Source organism: Salvelinus alpinus, chromosome 12 (genome assembly GCF_045679555.1).
Source record: "Salvelinus alpinus chromosome 12, SLU_Salpinus.1, whole genome shotgun sequence".
NCBI lineage: Eukaryota > Metazoa > Chordata > Actinopteri > Salmoniformes > Salmonidae > Salvelinus > Salvelinus alpinus.
The window spans coordinates 5,109,611-5,125,807 of record NC_092097.1 but is presented as its reverse complement, the minus strand read 5'-3'; positions in this window follow the sequence as shown (position 1 = coordinate 5,125,807).

The window sequence follows — 16,197 nt, the reverse complement described above, 5'->3', positions numbered from 1 at the left end:
AGGAGAGCAAAGCAAAAGAGAGGAGGCCCAGGGCGGATGGATATACTGATCCAGCAGAGATAGGCGTTTCCTTTTCATAATATATGCCATCAAGCAGATGCTTTAATCTCCCTACTAGCTGGCACTTAATCTACCACTGGGCATGCTCACTATCACTGGCATGGCTGACTACACACTTTCTGGGACAGACACTCCCCACAGGGGCCTGGAGTTGTTCCTGGAAATGGCCAGGTTCTAGTTAAACAGTTATGACTAGATCCCAGTTTTTCCTGGTAAGGCCATGTAAGCTAGTAAGTTATTCAGAGAAGACAGTCCTGTATTATGGACACTCAGGGAGAGTTTGGAGACTGTACTGCACTGCAGTCACAATGTGGTAGAATGATTCTGTCCCAACTTCCAGGTATCGTCCTCCTGAGCATTGCTTCTTACAGTTGCCACGAGCATGTTTACAGTCGCTAGGTGAGAATAGCTCACCGTGAGAAAAACAGGACAAAGATTTCTGCTGCCGGGGCACTTATTATGTACAGTATCCCTTCACATCGCAGGGAGGCGGGCAGTGGGAAGGAGAGGGGGGGGGGGGGTGTCTCGTGAGAGAGGAGGTGAAAACGGTTTGCAAGAATTGTTGGTTGCAGCCGGAGGTTGAATGTGAAAATCTGTTTATCAAGATTGTGTGTGGGGATGTGGATTTCTCACACACACACACGCACACACACACACGCCTCTCTCTGTCAGTTGTGTGAGATGTGCCTGGTGTACGTCAGCACCTCTGTTGGGCCTGTCAGCCAGCTAATTGATGAGCTGAACACTTCCGTACTCTCCCCAGTGTGTGATGGATACACATATCCCAGTGGCGGTCGGTGCCGTTTAAGATGAGGGAGGACCATTTTTTTTTTAATGAGCATGGCCTTATTTCTATAACAGCATATTGGATGACTGTCATTCATATTCCATTTAACCAGTTCAATGTAACATCGATAGGTTGCTACAACCTTGGCTATTGTCACGTTCTGACCTTAGTTCCTTTTTTACGTCTTTATTTTAGTTCGGTCAGGGCGTGAGTTGGGGTGGGCATTCTATGTTGTTTTTTCTATGTTTTGTTCTGTTGTTCTATTTCTATGTGTTTGGCCTAGTATGGTTCTCAATCAGAGGCAGGTGTCAGTCGTTGTCTCTGATTGGGAGCCATATTTAGGTAGCCTGTTGTCTATTGTGTTTTGTGGGTGGTTGTTTCCTGTGTCTGTACCATACGGGACTGTTTCGATTTTCGATTGTTCATTCACTTTGTTATTTTCTATTTTTGTAGTGTTCAGTTTTACATATTAAAATGGACACTTACCACGCTGCATATTGGTCCGATATGTCTTACTCCTCGTCAGAAGAAGAGGAAAGTCGTTACAGCTATGAATGAAAGTTAACAACGTAGGTGGCACAGGTCGAGAGGAAACAGTTGCAAATGAGAGTTTCTATTGGCAGAAACGTTTTCAACAGAATCGGCAGAATGATTACACTCATGATCACACGCAAACATACACTACATGAGCAAAAGTATAGTACCAGTCAAAGTTTGGACACACATACTCAAGTTAGCCCTATTTGGTAAAAGACCAAGTCCATATTATGGCAAGAACAGCTCAAATAAGCAAAAAGAAACGAATGTCCATCATTACTTTAAGACATGAAGGTCAGCCAATCCGGAACACTTCAAGAACTTTGAAAGTTTCTCCAAGTGCAGTCGCAAAAACCATCGAGTGCTATGATGAAACTGGCTCTCATGAGGACCGCCACAGGAAAGGAAGACCCAGAGTTAACTCTGCTGCAGAGGATATGTTCATTAGAGTTACCAACCTCAGAAAATGCATTCCAAATAAATGCTTCACAGAGTTCAAGTAACAGACATCTCAACATCAACTGTTAAGAGAAGATTGCATGAATCAGGCCTTCATGGTCGAATTGCTGCAAAGAAACCCCTACTAAAGGACACCAATAATAATAAGAGACTTGCTTGGGCCAAAAAAACATGAGCAATGGCCATTAGACTGGTGGAAATCTGTCCTTTGGTCTGATGAGTCCAAATTTGAGATTTTTGGTTCTAACCGCCGTGTCTTTGTGAGGCACAGAGTAGGTGAACGGATGATCTCCGCATGTGTGGTTCCCACGGTGAAGCATGGAGAAGGAGGTGTGATGGTGTGGGTGTGCTTTGCTGGTGACACTGTCAGTGATTTATTTAGAATTCAAGGCACACTTAACCAGCATGGCCACCACAGCATTCTACAGCGATACACCATCCCATCTGGTTTGCTCTGAGTGGGACTATCATTTGTTTTTCAACAGGACAATGACCCAACACACCTCCAGGCTGTGTACAGGCTATTTGACAAAGAAGGAGAGTGATGAAGGGCTGCATCAGATGACCTGGCCTTCACAATCACCTGACCTCAACCTAACTGAGATGGTTTGGGATGAGTTGGACCGCAGAGTGAAGGAAAAGCAACCAACAAGTGCTCAGCATATGTGGGAATTCCTTCAAGATGGTTGTAAAAGCATTCCAGGTGAAGCTGATTGAGAGAATGCCAAGAGTGTGCAAAGCTGTCATCAAGGCAAAGGGTGACCTTTGACGAATCTAAAATCTAAAATATATTTAGATTTGTTTAACACATTTTTGGTTACTACATGATTCCACATGTGTTATTTCATAGTTGTGATGTCTTCACTATCGTTCTACAATGTAGAAAATAGTTTAAAAAAAATTAAATTAAAAAAATGAATGAATAGGTGTTTCCAAACTTTTGAATGGTTCTGTATGTGGACACCTGCTCAAACATCTCATTTCAAAATCATGGGCATAAATATGGAGTTTCCACCCCCCCTGCTGCTATAACAGCCTCCACTCTTCTGGTAAGGCTTTCCACTAGATGATGGCACATCACTGGGGGTACTTGCTTCCATTCAGCCACAAGAGCATTAGTGAGCTTGGCACTGATGTTGGGAGATTAAGCCTGGCTCTCAGTCGGCATTCCAATTAATCCCAAAGGTGTTTGATGGGGTTGAGGTCAGGGCTTTGTGCAGGCTAGTCAAGTTCTTCCACACCGGTCTCGACAAACCATTTCTGTATGGACCTCACTTTGTCCACAGGGGCATTGCCATGCTGAAACAGGAAAGGGCCTTCCTCAAACCTTTGCCACAAAGAAGCACAGAATCATGTAGAATGTCATTGTATGCTGTAGCATTAAGATTTCCCTTCACTGGAACTAAGGGGCGTATCCCGAACCATGAAAAACAGCCCCAGACCATTATTCCAATGCATTGGGGCAGGAAGCATTCTCCTGGCATCCGCCAAACCCAGATTGCCAGATTGAAAAGCGTGGTTCATCACTCAAGAGAATGTATTTCCACTGCTCCAGAGTCCAATGGCGGCGAGCTTTACACCACCCCAGCCGACACTTGGCATTGCACATGATGATCTTAGGCTTGTGTGTGGCTGCTAGCCATGGAAACCCATTTCATGAAGCTCCCGACGAACAGTTCTTATGCTGAAGTTGCTTCCAGAGGCAGTTTGGAACTCGGTGGTGAGTGTTGCAACTGAGGACAGATGATTGTTATGCGGTGCGCGCTTCAGCACTCAGCGGTCCCGTTCTGTGAGCTTGTGTGGCCTACCAATTCGCGGCTGAGTCGCTGTTGCTCCTAGACGTTTCCAATTCACAATAACATTGTTTACAGTTGACCGGGGCAGATGTAACAGGGCTGAAATTTTACAAACTGACTTGTTGGAAAGGTGGCATCCTATGACAGAGCCACTTTGAAAGCCAATGTATGTCTGTGGAGATTGCCTGGCTGTTTGCTTGATTTCATACACCTGTCAGCAACGGGTGTGGCTGAAATAGCCGAATCCACTCATTTGAAGGGGTGTCCACATACTTTTGTATAACCATTGGACATTTTTGAAGAGTTTAATTTCTTAAAAACTGTTCAACTACTGTCTTTCTCTCTCTTAGTCAACAACTCACATGTTATGCTCTGTAGTGCTAGCTAGCTGTAGCTTATGCTTTCAGTACTAGATTCATTTATTGATCCTTTGATTGGGTGGACAACATGTCAGTTCATTCTGCAAGAGCTCTGATAGGTTGGAGTACGTCCTCTGGAAGTTGCCATAATTACTGTGTAAGTCAATGTACCCAGAGGAGGATGGGAACTAGCGGTTCTCTGGCTACACCATGGTGCTACCCTATAAAGTGTCGTTGAGGCTACTGTAGACCTTCATTGCAAAATATTGTGTTTTAATCAATTAATTGGTGATGTGAATATATTTAGTATTGTTTTATCTAAAAAGGAAATGTTTAGTCTTTCACTATTTGTATTAAATTCACTGAGGAGGATGGTCCTCCCCTTCCTCTTCTGAGGAGCCTCCACTTACACACACACACACACACACACACACACACACACACACACACACACACACACACACACACACACACACACACACACACACACACACACACACACACACACACACACACACACACACACACACACACACACACACACACACACACACAATCTTGAGTGAGTTTTATGACAGATGTTGCCCGTTTTATCTAGCTAGCTGGGTGACTGTTTGGATTCGAATAATGCCACAACATCGGATGAATGTAGACCCCATCATAGCACTGAGACTGCACTTGTGAAGGTGGTAAATGACCTTTTATTGGCGTCAGACCAAGGCTCTGCATCTGTCCTCGTGCTACTAGACCTTAGTGCTGCCTTTGATACCATCGATCACCACATTCTTTTGGAGAGACTGGAAACCCAAATTGGTCTACACGGACAAGTTCTGGCCTGGTTTAGATCTTATCTGTCGGAAAGATATCAGTTTGTCTCTGTGAATGGTTTGTCCTCTGACAAATCAACTGTACATTTCGGTGTTCCTCAAGGTTCCGTTTTAGGACCACTATTGTTTTCACTATATATTTTACCTTTTGGGGATGTCATTCGAAAACATAATGTTTTATGCTTTCACTGCTATGCGGATGACACACAGCTGTACATTTCAATGAAACATGGTGAAGCCCAAAAATGGCCCTCGCTAGAAGCCTGTGTTTCAGACATAAGGAAGTGGATGGCTGAAAACTTTCTACTTTTAAACTCGGACAAAACAGAGATGCTTGTTCTAGGTCCCAAGAAACAAAGAGATCTTCTGTTAAATCTGACAATTAATCTTGATGGTTGTAAAGTCGTCTCAAATAAAACTGTGAAGGACCTCGGCGTTACTCTGGACCCTGATCTCTCTTTTGACGAACATATCAAGACTGTTTCAAGGACAGCTTTTTTCCATCTACGTAACATTGCAAAAATCTGAAATTTTCTGTCCAAAAATGATGCAGAAAAATTAATCCATGCATTTGTTACTTCTAGGTTAGACTACTGCAATGCTCTACTTTCCGGCTACCCGGATAAAGCACTAAATAAACTTCAGTTAGTGCTAAATACGGCTGCTAGAATCCTGACTAGAACCAAGAAATTTGATCATATTACTCCAGTGCTAGCTTCCCTACACTGGCTTCCTGTTAAGGCAAGGGCTGATTTCAAGGTTTTACTGTTAACCTATAAAGTGTTACATGGGCTTGCTCCTACCTATCTTTCCGAGTTGGTCCTGCCGTACATACCTACACGTACGCTACGGTCACAAGACGCAGGCCTCCTAATTGTCCCTAGAATTTCTAAGCAAACAGCTGGAGGCAGGGCTTTCTCCTATAGATCTCAATTTTTATGGAATGGTCTGCCTACCCATGTGAGAGACGCAGACTCGGTCTCAACCTTTAAGTCTTTACTGAAGACTTATCTCTTCAGTAGGTCATATGATTGAGTGTAGTCTGGCCCAGGAGTGTGAAGGTGAACGGAAAGGCTCTGGAGCAACGAACCGCCCTTGCTGTCTCTGCCTGGCCGGTTCCCCTCTCTCCACTGGGATTCTCTGCCTCTAACCCTATTACAGGGGCTGAGTCACTGACTTACTGGTGCTCTTTCATGCCGTCCCTAGGAGGGGTGCGTCACTTGAATGGGTTGAGTTACTGACGTGATCTTCCTGTATGGGTTGGCGCCCCCCCTTGGTTTGTGCTGTGGTGGAGATCTTTGTGGGCTATACTCGGCCTTGTCTCAGGATTGTAAGTTGGTGGTTGAAGATATCCCTCTAGTGGTGCGGGGGCTGTGCTTTGGCAAAGTGGGTGGGGTTATATCCTTCCTGTTTGGCCCTGTCCGGGGTATCATCGGATGGGTCCACAGTGTCTCCTGACCCCTCCTGTCTCAGCCTCCAGTATTTATGCTGCAGTAGTTTATGTGTCGGGGGGCTAGGGTCAGTTGGTTATATCTGGAGTACTTCTCCTGTCTTATCCAGTGTCCTGTGTGAATTTAAGTATGCTCTCTCTAATTCTCTCCTTCTCTCTTTCTTTCTCTCTCTCGGAGGACCTGAGCCCTAGGACCATGCGTCAGGACTACCGGGCATGATGACTCCTTGCTGTCCCCAGTCCACCTGGCCTTGCTGCTGTTCCAGTTTCAACTGTTCTGCCTGCGGTTATGGAACCCTGACCTGTCCACCGGACGTGCTACCTGTCCCAGACCTGCTGTTTTCAACTCTTAATGATCGGCTATGAAAAGCCAACTGACATTTATTCCTGATTATTATTTGACCATGCTGGTCATTTATGAACATTTTGAACATCTTGGCCATGTTCTGTTATAATATCCACCCTGCACAGCCAGAAGAGGACTGGCCTGACTCACCCTCATAGCCTGGTTCCTCTCTAGGTTTCTTCCTAGGTTTTGGCCTTTCTAGGGAGTTTTTCCCAGCCACCGTGCTTCTACACCTGCATTGCTTGCTGTTTGGGGTTTTAGGCTGGGTTTCTGTACAGCACTTCGAGATATTAGCTGATGTACGAAGGGCTATATAAAATAAACTTGATTTGATTTGATGAAGCAGCAAAAGTGAGAGGACTGAAAGAGGAGACGGCTAGTGAAGAGAGCTAGGCTACTCTAACCACTAGCATTGTGTGGTGAGATACTACCGGCACTTTTGTGGCAGCGTAAATAGCAACACTCAAGTGGGTGCTATACAGTGACAGTGGAGAGTAGTGGCGACTGGCTAGCCAGCTAACCATTTTAAAGACTGAAGCCAAGGACGACGTGAGGGGACAGCGAGGTGCATTGCTGAGGCTACCTGGGCCCGGTTTCCCGAAAGCATCTTAAGGCTAAGTTCATTGTTAGAACCTTTGTAGGAGCATTGTTAAATCTCCTAACTGTTTCCCCAAACCATCGTTATTACCGTTGAACTTGAAAACGCTCGTAATCTAATGCCTGCCTCAGACCACTCATAGATCAACTAAGTGCATCAAACATGTCTACACAAGCACATATATTTTTACCCTCCTACTAGGAGGAGTCATCTCCTTGCACATCTAGATAGCCAACACATCGCTGTTCCTAGTCAGGAACTTAATTGGTTCCTCTCACTGGTGTAGTCATGGCCCTGCCCCCTACTAGAACCTTTGTGGGCATGTACGTATATGTGTGTGTAACAGGACTGTTCCGTCTCACGTCATCTGACCTGACCTCGGGACGAATTCCTCACTCTTCCCTAATCCACGGCTGTTCTACCTTATCAGTGACTGAAACCAGACTGTTGCCCTTTGCCTCCCCCTATAGAATCCATGAGATTAAACAATAACATGTTCGACAGAATGTAAACTTCCTGCCTCACCCCAATGTCTCACTCAGTAACTTTCCATACCCCTAGTTCTTATCCACCCTTCATTATACATGTAAAGAAATCAATATGTTCTGGTATGGTAACATGAATACGTGTATTTCAAGCTAGAATCCAACACTACAAATACAAAGTTGCCAGTGTCTTTGCAATTGATACAAACAAGCAACGTATATGCTTGAAATGAAAACCGGTTTGCCAACAATTATCTTAAGGTTAAATTCATTGTGAGAACCTTCGTAGGAGCATCGTTAAATCTCCAAACTGTTTCCCAAAACCATGGTTATTAACCTCTCTGGGATATGTGGGATGGTAGCGTCCCACCTCGACAACAGACAGTTTTAGAAACTTCAGAGTGTTTTCTATCCAATAGTACTAATAATATGCATTTATTAGCTTCTGGGCCTGAGTAGCAGGAAGTTTACTCTGGGCATGCTTTTCTTCCGAACGTGAAAATGCTGCCCCCTATCCCAAACAGGTTCAAATAAAGTGGTGATCCTAACTGACCTAAGACAGGGAATATTTACTAGGATTAAATGTCAGGAATTGTGAAAAATTGAGTTTAAATTTATTTGGCTAAAGTGTATGTTATCTTTCGACTTCAACTGTATATTTTGCTACTCGTAAGCTACCTGTAATTTGTCTCAAAATGTTTCATTATGTGTAGCCTAACGTGTGCAATTATTATTGGGTAAGCATTAGAATAACCCGCCTGAACATTCACTCTCTCTGTGTAGTGTTTTTGGAAATGCATGTTACATCTTCGGCCGTTGTACGAAAAGATGCATGTTAAAACACTCATAAGCCTAAATTCCCTGACTTGACCGGCTCCCTTCTGATATTTTTCTTAGAGCTTGGTTGTCCTATGATTATTTTGAATATAACCTTCTCACAACTTTCGGTTAATGGTGCAGCATAGTTGCTTGGCTTTGAAACATTCTCAGCCTATTTAAGGAACTTGACAAAAGGTTATTTTCTTGGTATTTCATTACCTTGACAGAACGTTTCCTCAAAGTTCAAACAAAGTCACATTTAATTTCAATTTTGGTAATATTCTAGGAACAATCTCCAACTGATTTGACATTGGGTAGGTTCTCAAATACACTTAACAAAAAATATATAAAGCAACACGTAAAGTGTTGGTCCCATATTTCATGAGATTAAATTAAAGAGACTAGAAAAGTTTTATACTGTATGCACAAAAAACATATTTATTTTGTGCACAAATTTGTTTACATTCCTGCTAGTGAGTATTTCTCCTTTGCCAAGATAATCTTTCCACATGACAGGTGTGGTATATCAAGAAGCTGACTAAACAGCATGACCATTACACAGGTGCACCTTGTGCTGGGGACAATAAAATGTGCAGTTTTGTCCCACAACACAATGCCACAGATGTCTCAAGTTGAGGGAGCGTGCAATTGGCATGCTGACTGCAGGAATGCCCACCAGAACTGTTTCCAGAGAATTGAATGTTCATTGCTCTACCATAAGCCGTTGTTCAACCAGCCTCACAACCACAGACCATGTGTATAGTGTCGTGTGGGGGAGTGGTTTGCTGATATCAATGTGAACAGAGTGCCCCATGGTTGTGGTGGGGTTATGGTTTGAGCAGGCATAAGCTACGGACAACGAACACAATTGCATTTTATCGATGGCAATTTGAATGCACAGTGATACCGTGACGAGATTCTGAGGCCTATTCATCCACCGCCATCACCTCATGTTTCAGCAGGATAATGCACTACCCCATGTCACAAGGATCTGTTCACAATTCCTGGAAGCTGACTCCTGAGTGGCGCAGCGGTCTAAGGCACTGCATCTTAGTGCTTGAGGCTTCACTACAGCCCTGGGTTCGATCCCAGGCTGTGTCACAGCTGGCCGTGACCGGGAGACCCATGAGGCGGCGTACAATTGGCCCAGCATCGTCCGGGTTACGGGAGGGTTTGGCCTTACCAGCTGACTTCGGTCACCAGAATGGATGGCGTTTCCTCTGACACATTGGTGCGGCTGGCTTCCTGGTTAAGCAAGCAGTGTGTCAAGAAGCAGTGCGGCTTGGCAGGGTCGTGTTTCGGAGGACGCATGACTCTCTATCTTAACCTCTAGCGAGTCCGTAGGGGAGTTGCAGCGAAAGGACAAGACTAACTACCAATTGCATATCACGAAATTGGGGAGAAAAAAGGGTAAAAATACAAAACAATTATAATAAAAAATAAAATAAATAAAAATCCTGGAAGCTGAAAATGTCCCAGTTCTTTCATGGCTTGCATACTCAGATATGCCATTGTTTGGGAAGCTCTAGATAGACCTGTACGACAGCGTGTTCCAGTTTCCGTCAATGTCCAGCAACTTTGCACAGCCATTGACGAGTGGGACAACATTCCACAGGCCACATCTACAGCCTGATCAACTCTATGCAGAGGAGATGTCGCACTGCATGAGGCGGTCACACCAGATACTGACTGGTTTTCTGATCCACTCCCCTAACTTCTTTTTTAAGGTACCTGTGACCAACAGATGCATATCTGTACTCCCAGTAATGTGAAATCCATAGATTAGGGCCTAATTAATATATTTAAATTGACTGATATCCTCATATGAACTGTAACTCAGTCAAATGTTTGCAATTGTTGCATTTATCTTTTTGTTCAGTAATGTTCTGAGAATGTTAGAAACATCGTTCTTCTGTGGGAATTTCAGTACTTCAACATTTTCTACAGGTTTCCTCATGGTTCTATTTAAGATAATGTTCTCAAATTGTTCGGAGAACGTAAAAAAAAGTTTAAAAACCACAAGAAACGTTTAGTAACATCCAGAGAACATTCTAAGAATATATAAAACATATACATTCCGTTCTCAGCATCAATACAACTCTCCCTATCCTCTCTCTTTTTAGGTCTGTTCAGGTGTGTTGGCCACGCCCACTAATTGGCCACACCTGATCATAATGAGTGTTTGTTTCCTTTGAAATGGGGTCTATTTGAATAGACAAAAAATGAACAGCTTTGTATACGTAAAAGAAGACGGCACTCTTGTAACTGAGACGCTGGGAGTCGAGAAGCAGATGCAGCTGGTGAGTATAATAATACAGTGAACATGGAACGATACAGAACAAGAGTAGCGTCTGGACATGAAACACATAACCAATACTGATTGGGCAATGAAACTAAGGGAGTGAGAGATATATGTATGTCTCATGATATAGGTACATGTATGTCTCATGATATAGGTAAAGTGAGTACAGGTATGTCTCATGGTGGGGCGCAGGTGCATGCAACAATAATTCCAGGTGTGCGTACTGATGGTTGTCAGAAACCGGCGACATCGAGCGCCCGAGAGGGGGAGTGGGAAGAGACGTGACAGTTCACTCCGCTGATGCGCGGCTCCAGCCGCAGGATGACGTCGGCCAGGGGGATGGCCCCGAGGGCAAGGAGCGGGCCGTTCCAGATGGCAAAGGTGGAAATCACGGATGATATTGGGATCCAGAATGTCCTCCCCTGGAACCCAACATCGTTCCTCTGGACCATACCCCTCCCAGTCCACCAGGTAATGGAGCCAACCCCCACGATGTTGGGAGTCCAGTAGGCATCTGACGGCATAGGCGGGACCTCCCTAAACGTCCACTGGTGGCGGAGGGGTGTCGTGGGGGCCAGCCTCAGCCAGAGGACCAGGAACCACCAGCCTGAGAAGGGAGACGTGAAAGGAAGGTGAGATACAGTAGTCACCGGGGAGCTGTAATCTATACATCACCTCGTTGACCCACCGGAGAACCTTGAATGGCCGAACAAACCAGGGGCTTAGCTTCTTGCAGGGTAGGCGGAGTGGTAGGCTTTTGATGGAGAGCCAGATGCGATCACCAGGATGGAACACCAGAGCCTCCCTGCGGTGGCGATCCGCCTACTCCTTCTGACTGTGGACGGCGCGCTGGAGTCTCATGTGGGTATCGCTCCACACTTCTTCTGCGCACCTGAACCACTCTTCCACTGCAGGAGCTTCGGTCTGGCCCAGGGTCCACAGAGCCAGGGCCGGCTGATAACCCAGAACACACTGGAATGGAGTCAGCCCGGTGGAAGAGTGACTTAACATATTTTAGGCGTACTCTGCCCAGGAAAGGAATCGGGCCCACTCCCCCTGCCGGTCCTGGCAGTGGCTCCTCAGGAACCTCTTCAGCTCCTGGATCATCCTCTCCACATGCCCGTTAGACAGAGGCCTATACCCGGAAGTGAGGCTGGCTGTGACCGCGAGCTTCTCCATGAAGGCTCTCCATACCCGTGATGTGAATTCGGGGCCACGGTCGGAGACGATGTCCTCCGGAAGGCCATAATGCCGGAAGAACTGCTGGAATATTGTCTAGTTAACCTGGAGAGCAGTAGGGAGACGAGAGAGGGATCAAATGACAGATAATTTAGAGAATCTATCCACAACCCCCAAAATGGTGGCGAAACCATCAGAGGGGAGATCAGTGACAAATCAATGGATAGATGAGACTAGGGATGCTGAGGCACGGGAAGACGAAGGAGTTTCCATGCTGGAGCGTGCCGGGGGGGATTTAGTTTGGCAACATACAGAACAGGAGTTGATGTAGAAAATAATGTCCTGCGCCAAGGTGGGACACCAATACTTCTCAGAGATAGATTGAGTAGTACGAGTAATACCTGGATGTCCAGCAAGGACAGCTGTGTGCGCCCAGGTCAGCAGCCGATCCCTTATCCCCATGGGAACGTAGATGTGCTCAGGAGGACAGGTAGTGGGTGCAGGTTCCCTCTCCAGAGCCTGGCGAATGTCCACATCTACGTCCCAGACCATTGGGGCTACAATTCGAGAGGGAGTAATTATGGGTGCCTTTAGGACAGGGCATCGGCTTTGGTGTTGTTTGAACCTGGGCGATAGGTCAGCGTGAAGTCAAATCTATTAACCTGTTACGGTGAAATTGCAGAGCGCCAAATTCAAACTACAGTATTATAAATATTTAACTTTCATAAAATCACAAGTGCAATGCATCAAAATAAAGCTTAACTTCTTGTTAATCCAGCCGCCGTGTTAGATTTCAAAAAGATTTTACCGCAAAAGCAAACCATGCGATTATCTGAGGACAGCGCCCCGCTTACAAATGCATGACAAATAATTTTCAACCAGGCAGTTGCGACACGAAAGTCAGAAATAGCGATATAATATATGCCTTACCTTTGAAGATCTTCTTCTGTTGGCACTCCAAAAGGTCTCAGTTACATTACAAATGGTCCTTTTGTTCGATAACGTCCTTCTTTATATCCGTAAAACCTCAGTTTAGCTGGCGCGCTTCAGTCAATAATCCACCGGTTTCCCTCTTTTGAAATGCATACAAAATGAATCCCAAAATGAATCCTAACATTACCAATAAACTTATCCAAACAAGTCAATCAACGTTTATAATCAAACCTTAGGTACCCTAATACGCAAATAAACAATCAAATTTAAGACGGAGAATCGTTTTTGTCTTTACCGGAGATAAACAAAAAGAACGCGCTCTCTTGTCCATGCGCATGGACACACTACAGCCAAAATGGGAGCCACTTAGAAAAACTACAACTTCTCCATCATTTAAAAAAAAAAAACTGCCTGAAACTATTTTTAAAGACTGTTGACATCTAGTGGAAGCCCTAGGAACTGCAATAAGCCCTTGGAACTGCCTGATAATAAAAGTGCCAGCCATTGAAATCAGTGGTAGGCTGAATTTATTTTGGGGGGGGGGTTTCACCTGTCATTTCAGTTCTGTTATACACAGACATTATTTTAACAGTTTTAGAAACTTTAGAGTGTTTTCTAGCCAAATCTACCAATTATATGCATATCCTAGCTTCTGGGCCTGAGTAACAGGCAGTTTACTTTGGGCACGCTTTTCATCCGGACATCAAAATACTGCCCCTAGCCCAAAGAAGTTAAAGAAAAGGGCCCACCTTGCTTGGTGGGAGTTCAGCCTCCAAGCTGTCCGTATGTACTCCAGGTTTCCGATGGTTGGTGAGGATGATGAATGGGTCCTTGGCACCCTCCAGCCAGTGTCTCCACTCTAATACTAACTTCACCGCCAGGAGCTCTTGATCGCCAACATCACAATTCCTCTCTGCAGTAGACAGTTTCTTAGAGTAATATGCACAAGGATACAATTTATGGATTACCTTGTCGTTGAGACAGGACAGCCCCCACGCCCAACTCTGAAGCGTCCACCTCCACCAAAAAGGGTAGCGTAGGATCTGGGTGTTTGAGCAATGGGGCGGAGGTGAAACGTCCCTTCAGTAGGTGGAAGGCCTCATCAGGTGCTGGACTCCACACCAACCGACGGGGACCACCCTTGAAGAGAGAGGAGAGGCGATGGAGCTAAAGTTCCCGATGAAACGGTGGTGGAAGTTGAAAAACCCCCAAAACCGGTGTAACCCCTTTATGGTGGTTGGGACTGGCCATGACCTGACTGCATCGACCTTGCTAACATCCATCATCACTCCTTGCGGGCTGATCTGGTAGCCTAGAAACGAGACCACTTCCTGATGAAATTGGCACTTCTCTGCCTTGATATATAGTTGGTTGGCCAGGAGGCATTCAAGGACTACTCGGACGTGAGCTATGTTATCCTCCAAGGTAGACCAGGATGTCATCAATATACATGAACAACTGGCATCCGAGCATGTCCCGGAACACCTCGCTGATCAATGCCTGGAACACTGACGGAGCATTGTCTAAGTCAAAAGGCATCACCAAGTACTCGTAATGAACAGACATTGTGCTGAAAGCTGTCTTCCATTCATCCCCCTCCTGGATGCGAATGAGATTGTATGCACTCCGCAGGTCCAATTAGATAAAGAACCGGGCCCCGCGGAGCTGTTCGATGGCTGCCAGCACCAACAGGAGAGGGTAACGGTCCTTGGTGATGATCTCATTCAGTTCTCTGTAATCAATACACAGGCGTAATCCTCCATCCTTCTTTACCACGAAGAAGAAGCCTGTAGACGCAGGAGAGGTGGACGTGTGGATGAAACCTTGTTGGAGTGCCTCATGATGTACTCCTCCATAGCCTTGGTTTCAGTCACCGACAGAGGGTAGATGAGTCTGTACGAGGGCGCAGAGCATGCAAGCAGGATGACGGCACAGTCCCAGGGACAATTAGGAGGGAGACAGGTGGTGTGGGTTTTGGAAAAAAACGCAGCACGTCCTGGTATACCTCCGGGATGTTGGGCTGAAGAGGGTAACCACAGGCCTCTCAAGTGACGTGGAACCACAGGGGACGGGAAAGCAGGTCTTCCGGCATTCGGGTGCCCAGTCCGTGATTTTCATCCTTGACCATGAGATGCTGGGGTTATGGTATTGGAGCCATGGGAGGCTGAGGATGGTCTTGTGACCTGCTGCATTAATGATGAAGAAGGGAATGTTCTCCTGATGAATGGACTCCACAGTGAGGGTGAGTGGTGTGGTGACGTGTGTGATGATCCTGGATTCTAGTGGTCGATTATCAAGGGCTTGGACCGGAAACGGAGAGGAGAGCGGTTATGAGGTGATGTTAAGAAAGGAGGCAAGGGTCTGGTCAATAAAGTTCCCCGCGGCAACTGAATCCACTAGCACTGTAGAAACAGTACATGAGGGACAGTCAGCTAGTGTGATCAACACTTAAAAGGGTTTGGAAGCAAGTGATGAAGGAGGTGGAAGATCACGTGACCGTCCCTCTGCTCTCGTGGTTCCCAAGTTGGGACGTACCGGACACTTCTGAAGCTGGTGCCCACCTTGACCACAATAGGGACAGAGCCCCAGCTGTTTCCATCTGTGTCGGTCCGCCACGGGGAGGCATGTGACCCCTACTGTCATAGGTTCAGGCTCTGATACAGAGTGTTCACTGAGGGAGGGAGATAAGCGATGAGGGTACCAATGCTCCCGAAGTAGGTTATCCAGCCGGATGGCCATCACGATGAGTGTGTCCAACGAGAGGTTGTCGTCTCGACATACCAGTTCCGTCTGGACCTCCTTGCGCAGTCCTCTTCTGAATAGTGTATGGAGCGCCGGCTCATTCCATCCGCTGGATACTGCTACTGTCCGGAAGGTGAGTGCGTACTCGGCAGCGGTCTGGTCATCCTGCCGTAGTTGGAGATGTCCAAATTTCCTGCTGCTTCCATTTGTTGAGTATTCTGTAACGGACACGCTGGGAGTCGAGATGCAGGTGCAGCTGGTGAGTTTAATAATACAATGAACATGGACCGATACAAAACAAGAGTAGCCTCGGAACAAGGAACACATAACCAATACTGCCTGGAGATTGAAACTAAGGGAATGACAGATATAGGGGAGGTAATCAGTGAAGTGATGGAGTCCAGGTGTGTCTCATGATGGGGCGCAGGTGTGCGTAACGATGGTGCCAGGTGAGCGTAATGATGGTTGTCAGAGCTAGTGATTAGTAAACCGGCGATGTCAAGCACTGGAGAAGGGGA